We start from the raw sequence: 7,312 nt of genomic DNA, 5'->3' as shown, positions 1-7,312 counted from the left end.
CATGCAACTGGGGCTTCTATGAGCCACAAGGATAGGTAATAGAAGGCTCACATAAAGGGGACTGTGATCACGGTGCCCCTTGCACCGACTACCATTCACCTCTATAAACCGACAACTCCGTTTGTAGTAGTGTCGACATTGGGCCTGTATATCAATGAGTGGCGCAGAATTGTCTTTAGTGACGAGTCCCGCTTCAAACTGAGGCCCGATGACAATTGGATTGGTTGTTATTAGTTGGGTGATTTGGTCATCAGTCATTGGTCCCATCGGATTAGGGAAGAACTGGGAAGGAACCAGGCCGTTCCCTTTCAAAGGAATAATCCCGGAATTTGCCAGGAGCGATTTAGGGAAATCTGGATGGCCGGAGGACGCCATCTAGCTCGGCCTGATGACCATTGGAGACGTGTCTGGGCACGCCCTGGACGTTGGTGGGATACCAACCTGACTGTTGCCTGCCATATGGGCCGACAACAGGAGTGACGTTCTATGGTGCAATTGCTTTCAACAGCTGGACCCCTTTGGTTGTCACCTGCAGCACCCTTACAGCACAGATAGCGGAACGTAGACGATAATCTATACCCCTATTGTTGCTCTTCACGGCAAGCCATCCTGGCCTTACTTTTCAGCAAGATACTGCCTGTCCGCACACAGTGGGTGCTTCTATTGCTTATCTTCGTGCTTGTCAAATACTGCCTCGGCCAGCGAGATCGCCGGATCTCTCCCCTATTGAGAACGTTTGGAGCGCTATGTGCAAGACCCTCCAACCAGCTCGGGATTTTGATCTTCTAACGTGCGAATTGGACAGTATTTGGAACGATATCCCTTCGAGTCACGGACACCACTTTATCAGCTTAAAGGAAGGTTCCTTGTCATTATGTACAAGGGTAATCCCAAACGTAAGGTCTCCTATTTTTTATAAGTACAGAACTCTGTTTGTATGGCAGTTGGTCACACTGTTATGAAGAGGGCGCTGTGTGTAAACATGGGGACGCCTCGCTGAGGCGCTCAGTCTTGGCTTGGCAGCCGTTGAGAACGAAACTCCTGTTGGACGTTAACGCCAAGTATGCGAATTGCGCGCAGTTATTCGGTTTTTGAACGCAGAGGGCACTGCGCCGATTGAAATTCATCGCCAATTGACGGAAGTGTATGGTGACTCCTGCATGGATCTCAAAAATGTTCGTAAGTGGTGTAGAGAATTTGCAGCTGGTCGGACCGAAATTCATGACGAACAAAGGAGCGGGAGACCGTCAATTTCTGAGGAGACAGTGTTGAAGATTGAGCAAAGCATGCGTGAAGATCGGCGGATCACTCTGCATGATCTCTGCACATTTATTCCTGAGGTTTCCGGAAGCACCGCTCACAGAATTTTAACGGAAACATTGAACTACCGGAAGGTGTGCGCAAGATGGGTGCCACGCATGCTGACTGAGGACCCCCATGCGGCAACGACCAGATGCTTCTGGCGCATTTCTTCACCGTCTTGCAGCCGAACAGAACAACTTTCTGGACTCAATTGAACGATTGACGAAACCTGTACATACCACTTTACACCTGAGGCCAAGAAACAATCACGCCAGTGGTGGCATCATTCTTCGCCAAAGCCGCGGAAATTCAAATAAACACAGTCTACCGGTAAAGTCATGACAACCGTTTTTTGGGCCCGGAAAGGGGTATTGTTGGTCGACTTTATGCCCACTGGGACCACAATTAACATTGACAGGTACTGTGAGACTCTGAAAAAACTCAAACGAGCAATTCAGAACCGGAGAAGAGGAATGTTGAGCAAGGCCGTACACATTCTCCATGACAACGCTCGCCCATACATCGCTAGACAAACCGTTGCTCTCCTGCAACAGTTTCAGTGGAGCATATTCAACCACCCACCATGATTTGGCGCCCAGTGACTATCACCTGTTCCCTAAGTAAAAAAATATATATATATTGGCAGGAAAGTGATTCATCTCCGACGACGAGGTGAAACAAGAGGTTCATAACTTTCTGAACAGCATGGCGGCGAGCTGGCATAACATGGGCATACAAAAACAGCCACAGCGTCTACAAATGCATCGACAGAAATGGTGATTATGTCAACAAATAGCTAAATGTTCCAGCTGTAAACAGATAAAACCATTGTAGAAATAAGCAGGTCTATGTACTTATAAAAAAAAAGGAAACTTTACTTTTGGGATTACCCTCGTACATGGGTCTTGACACCTAGGAATCTTCCTTTATCTTCATGCCTTAATGATTAAGCACAAGGTCAGTGACATTTTAATCTTACCCTAGAAAAAATAAACTTACGGAATTAACATTCTGTATGTTTTAAGTACACGTCTGTGGGCCTGGTCACGGTACACACTGTAACCCCGGCTCACAGTACCGCAGCACAGCGTTAGATGAGGTAAAACAAAATGGGCCCATATCCACTTTACCACTGGGCTGCAGGAATCCACAGTCACTTTAAAGTGACCACCTGTCAAAAGCCTGAATAACTACCTTTTGCAGCCCAGACAGCTGCGAGACGAGCAGCGAGACAGTGAATAAGGACCTGGAATGTACCGCCTTCCATTGCCGTAGTCACCTGCGCTAGGTTTCTCGGTATAGCGCGAACAGTCCGTTCGACGTGGTACCACAGATTCTGCATTGAGTTTAAAACTGGGGAGCGTAGTGGGCAAGGGAGTACAGTAAACTCACCGTGATGCTCTTCAAATTACGCACGCACTCTGTGAGCTGCGTGACGCCGCGCGGCTTAGCCGTTCGGTTTAAGTCGCCTTGCCACGGTTCGCGCAGCTAACCCCGTCGGACGTTCGAGTCCTCTCGTGGCATGTGTGTGTGTGTGTGTGTGTGTGTGTGTGTGTGTGTGTGTGTGTGTGTTGTCCTGAGCGTAGGTTAGTTTAAGTTAGATTAAGTAGTGTGTGAGCCTAGGGACCAATGGTCTGAGCAGTTTGGTCCCATAGGAACCTATTACAAATTTCCAAAAGCTGTGTGATTAGATTAGATTAGATTAGTACTTGTTCCATAGGTCATGAATACGACACTTCGTAATGATGTGGAGCGTGTCAGGTGTATAAAAGGTGCCTATACAAGATATTACATTACACAAAATATTATGTTGTGATTGGCAGGAGAGCCAACCGTGTTCCTAAAGGAGGCCGCAATGCACGCGTTTTAGCTCACGCAGGCTGCCGTGAGGTCTGGAACATGACAAGGGAATTAGAATTGAGAAAAACGGACGTAGCTAGTGGAATACTTAACTTTAATCCATTAACGGAGAACGTCGCTCTTTATGGTACATGATTCACAATATCAATAGTACGGATGCTGGCGCCTTGCTAGGTCGTAGCAAATAACGTAGCTGAAGGCTATGCTAACTATCGTCTCGGCAAATGCGAGCGTAGAAGTCAGTGAACCATCGCTAGCAAAGTCGGCTGTACAACTGGGGCTGAGAGCTAGAAAGTGTCTATAGACCTGCGATGTGGCGGCGCTCGGTCTGCAATCATTGATAGTGGCGACACGCGGGTCCGACGTATACTACCGGACCGCGGCTGATTTAAAGGCTACCACCTAGCAAGTGTGGTGTCTGGCGGTGACATCACATTCCTCCCCTGCAAATCGGCGTACGGTTGTGGAATAAGGCTTCCGCCCGCCGTGGTGAGGACCGCATGTTGACGTATGCGACGAGGTGGGGAGCCTAACAACAGGCGAAGCTGTGCCACCCGCACCCTGCCATTCGGACCGCGGGGAGCTAGGAAACGCCTGAAAACGTGCTCCAGGGTGTAAGCCAACATGCGGTGTATGCGCCCTTAGAGAGACAGGAGGGGCCGAAGGGTCGACCTCCATCGGGCCGGAGCACCAGCCGGGCGAAGACGACATATGGTCCGGAGCGGGCAAGAGTTCCAGGTCGGAGGACAACCGGTCACGGGAAGCGATCGGCGGAGCGTAACCCAGGGAGGCGCCGGCGGTTGCAGCGACGCGTCCACTGCAGGCGTCGCCGGCGGGAGAAAAAGCGGCGGCGGCGGGGCGTCGCCATGGGGTAAAATGGAAGGCAGCGTCGGCAACACCTGGGGCTGAGGCGAGCCAGTAGATGGGTCCCCGGGGCGCTGACCGGACGGCACCGTCGCTGAAAGCAGACGGCGAGCGGCAGATCCGGTGCGACGACAGAGGCGCAGCTGATTGAGATGCCGACGCACCTCACCAGAGGCCCCCAAAACCAGATACCTAGCGCGTCCGAGGCAGCGAAGAATGCGCCCTTCGAGCCAACGCCGTGAACCTTGGTAGTGTCGATAGTAGACAACGTCGCCTGGAGCAAAAGCAGGTGTCTGCCGCTGCACAGGAACCTTATGCGGCGGATGTAGCATAGACATCAAGGTTCGATGAGGGCGACCGTGGAGCAACTCTGCCGGCGAGCGACCATCTCGGGGCTGAGAGCGATACGAGGACAAAAAGAGCAATAACGCGTCCTCCCGAGAATGCGACTCTTTCAACTTCAACATCTGTGACTTGAAAGTCCTGACCAATCGTTCAGCGGCACCGTTTGACTGTGGCGAAAACGCCGCGGAATTCAGATGTTGAATACCATTGGCCTTGCAGAATGACTGAAATTCTGCGGACATGAATTATGGGCTATTGTCGGAAACAATAGTCTGTGGAAGACCTTCAATGCAAAAGATAGCAGATAACTCTTGGATGGTGGCAGATGACGTCGTGGAAGACATCCGGACAACAAAAGGAAAATTACTGAATGAATCTACCACAACCAACCATCGAGCATTCCAGAATGGACCAGCAAAATCGATGTGTAAGCGTTGCCAAGGGGAAGTGGCTTCTGGCCATGCAAAGAATTTTCGCGGTGGTGCTGATTGTTGTTCGGCACACACCATGCAAGAAGAGCTCATATTCGTAATCGTGGCATCGATTCCAAACCAAGTACAGTGCTGACGAGCAAGTTGTTTCGTTCTCACTATACCCCAACGTCCTTGGTGGAGAAGCTGTAAGACAGAGGACTGTAACAAACGTGATACTACGACGCTAACTGATCATTATCAGAACGCAACAGCAAAACACCACGTCGTACAAAAAGTCTCTCCTTGTGAGCAAAAAATCGGCGAACCAACGGGTCCCCGATCCGTGACTTGGACAAGGGCCACTGCGTAGCAACAAAACGCAGAACGGGAGCAAGGACAGGGTCGGCAGCTGTGGCTGTAGCTACACAACGAAAATTAATCGGAAATGATTCGACCACGTCATCGGTTTCCGCATCAATGAACATGCAAGCAAGTTCGGAGGAATCGAATGCCCTATCCTCAGCAACAGGCAAGCGGGACAACGCATCGGCGTTTCCGTGCTTAGCAGCGGACCGATACAAGATATCGTAGCCATACTGCGAGAGGAAAACAGACCAGCGAATGAATTTCTGCGCTGTTCGTGGAGGTACAGGCTTAGTCGGATGAAAAAGCGGTCAGAGGTTTGTGGTCTGTGATTATGGTCAAGTGACGACCATACAAGAAATCATGAAACTTCGTAACACCAAATACGAGAGCCAATGCTTCTTTCTCGATCTGTGAATAATTTCTTTGCGCAGACGAGAGCAATTTGGACGCAAAGGCAATAGGGCGATCGTGCGATCCATCTTTGTGCGCAAGCACAGCACCGATCCCGAAATCCGATGCATCCACCATCAACAAAAGGGGCTTCTGGGGATCGAATGGCGTAAGGCAAGTATTGGAAAGCAACGCCGATTTCAACTGGCGAAAGGCGCGTTCGCATTCCGTCGTCCAGACGAACGGAACACCTTTACTGCGTAAGCGATGAAGCGGAGCTGAAATGGAAGAGGCGTGTGGTATATAACGTCGATAATAATTAATTTTTCCCAGCACACTCTGTAGCTGCTTCAAATTCTGCGGCGAAGGCAAGTATTGTATGGCACAAAGGTGCGTGGGACTGGGATGTATGCCTTGGGCATTGAATACATGTCCCAGGTATGGCAAGTCCCCAGCAAAAAACACTCATTTGTCCTTTCGCAAGCGAAGACCATTTTGTCGCAAGACCTGAAATAAGGTTCTGAGATTGGCCAAATGTTCTTCTTCCGTCTTTCCAGAGACCACAATATCGTCCAGATAATTAGCTGCAGTAGGGACCGACGCACAAACAGTTTGTAGATATTGCTGAAACAATGCAGGGGCGGATGCACACCCGAATGGCAGTCGTTTGAATTGATACAACCCAAGATGCGTGTTAACCACCAAAACGCGCTGGGATTCTTCGTCCACCGGTATTTGCAAGTACGCATCTGCGAGGTCCAACTTTGAAACATATTTACCCGGGCACAGTTTGTCAAAAAGATCGTCCGGGCGGGGTAAAGGATAAGTTGCAATCACTAGTTGTGGATTCACTGCTGCCTTAAAGTCCACACAGTCTCAACCTTCCCGAAGGTTTTCGCAAAATTACTAAGGGTGATGCCCAGAGAGATGCCTGCACACGTTCAATCACACCTTGTGATTCCAAATCGTGTAATGTTTTTGCGACCTCATCACGCAATGCGTGGGGGACATTGCGCCCTCTGAAAAATTTCGGTTGCGCGTTTACTTTCAGTTCCAAATGTGCTTTTGTAGTTCTTAGCGCAACCGAGGCCCAGTGCAAAAATGTCTGCAAATTCTTCACTTAGACGAGAAACACTGTCTGAAGGCAGAGTCTGGTTCACTGATATGACCTGATTTACTATAGACAAGTTAAACAACTGAAATAAATCGAAACCAAACAAGTTCACTGCAGAAGAAGAACGAAGGACGTACAATGACACAAGTTTTGTTTGTCCTTTGTAGGTAGCAAGAAGACTACACTGTCCTAACACAGGGATCTTTTGTCCTGAATTGCTACGTAATTTAACATTTTCGGCGCGCAATGGTGGTGTGCCCAGAAGTTTGTAAGTGTCTTGATTGATCAGTGAAACTGCAGCTCCTGTATCGAGCTGGGATGGTATCACTTTGCCGTTAATGTCCAAATCTACAAAACGTTTATTGTCCTGCTGACGAGAAGAGCGACTGTCTCGTGCAACGTGAACTTGCACTGGTACATAATGACTTGCGACTTGATGGCAGTTCCGGCGATGTCGACGCACACTATTTTTGGGACGAACACAGTCACTGTTAGAGAGAGTGGCACTGGGCGGAATAGAATGAACTACATTAATTTCCATGGGCGAAGTTTCGCGAGCCGGAGTATCTTTGGTTCGATTTCGATTCCGGCGCGAAGCAAAGGGCGTGGATCGGTTTTCAGCTTCCGATCTGAGCTTTTTCTGGCAAACGCTCTGAAC

The sequence above is a fragment of the Schistocerca gregaria genome, chromosome 6 (genome assembly GCF_023897955.1).
Source record: "Schistocerca gregaria isolate iqSchGreg1 chromosome 6, iqSchGreg1.2, whole genome shotgun sequence".
NCBI classification, from domain to species: domain Eukaryota; kingdom Metazoa; phylum Arthropoda; class Insecta; order Orthoptera; family Acrididae; genus Schistocerca; species Schistocerca gregaria.
The sequence above is the reverse complement of the archived record's forward strand: the minus strand, read 5'-3'. Positions refer to the sequence as shown.